The 1218-nt window shown below is 48.9% G+C and overlaps 1 pseudogene; it reads right to left on the bottom strand.

The window, feature by feature from the left end:
* Positions 1-778: 778 nt before the first annotated feature.
* LOC124709239 lies at positions 779-896 on the bottom strand (annotated as a pseudogene).
* Positions 897-1218: the final 322 nt, after the last annotated feature.

Genomic DNA, 1218 nt, shown 5'->3' with positions numbered 1-1218 from the left:
GAAGGCTAGTCTACTTAATATTCGTGCATGCACTGCTGTCATCATTACTATCATAAATTTTCGAGAAGAAAAAAGTAATGTGTGTGAGAATGGAAGAATTAATTCCATTCCAGGGACGGAAATCCTATTGTGAAAAGGAAGGGAGGCAGGAAGATTAGTGTTAAACGCCACGTTGACAGCGACCATTAGTAACGGAACAGAAGTTGGATAGGGGAAGGAAGTTTGCCGCGCCCTTCTCAAAGAAACGACGACGCTTCGTTTGGTCTTACCTGATTTAGGCAGATCGCGGAAAAGCTAAATCGCGATACTTGGATGAGCCTTTTAGCACTGCACTAACGCGCTGCGTTCCAGACTGCACGCGGCGTATTCATATGTGAGTTTATTTGACCTGGTAAGATTACGGCCTCCAGGCCTTGTCTTTCATCTAAACAGACATCCTGAGTGACTCAGTAGTGCAGTATGCACAACACATGACTACCGCATGATAACAATACTAGTACAATGATAATACAGCTACCAATCATTACAATTGGAAGAAGTAATAGTACAAGGTTAGCGCAAAAACCAAAACTCCTCCCGAGCAGGCCATGAAGACCCAACGGTACCGACCGGCCGCCGTGTCATCCTCAGGCCTTAGGCGTTACTGGATGCGGATATGGAGGGGCATGTGGTCAGTACACCGTTCTCCCGGCCGTATGGCAGTTTCCGAGACCGGAGCCGCTACTTCTCAATCAAGTAGCTCCTCAGTTTGCCTCACAAGGGCTGAGTGCGCCGCGCTTGGCAACAGCGCTCGGCAGAGCGGATGGTCACCCATCCAAGTGCTAGCCCAGCCCGACAGCGCTTAACTTCGGTGATCTAACGGGAACCGGTGTTACCACTGCGGCAAGGCCGTTGGCACAAGGTTAGCAATGGAAACAAATTAGAGAAAACAGTGATATACTGGTATAGGGATGAGGAAAGCACTGATAGACAATGTCACAGAAATACTGCTTCGCTGTTGGGTAGACAGATGAGATATGCCGAAGAGAAGCAGATAAAGCTTTAATCTCCTCTTCGGTCCGGAGAGGTTTTCGATAAGACGCAGACTAATGGATTGTTTGTTCCAGAGGCGCATTAGTTTAATGGGGATGGGGTTGTTACGCACAAGCGGGGCCAAGGCGCTGGACTAGTGCTGCGGCTACGGAATGATGACAGGTATCTGGTAGGCGGAGTGGGTAC

The sequence above is a fragment of the Schistocerca piceifrons genome, chromosome 7 (assembly GCF_021461385.2).
Source record: "Schistocerca piceifrons isolate TAMUIC-IGC-003096 chromosome 7, iqSchPice1.1, whole genome shotgun sequence".
Lineage (NCBI taxonomy): Eukaryota > Metazoa > Arthropoda > Insecta > Orthoptera > Acrididae > Schistocerca > Schistocerca piceifrons.
The sequence above is the reverse complement of the archived record's forward strand: the minus strand, read 5'-3'. Positions and strand labels throughout refer to the sequence as shown.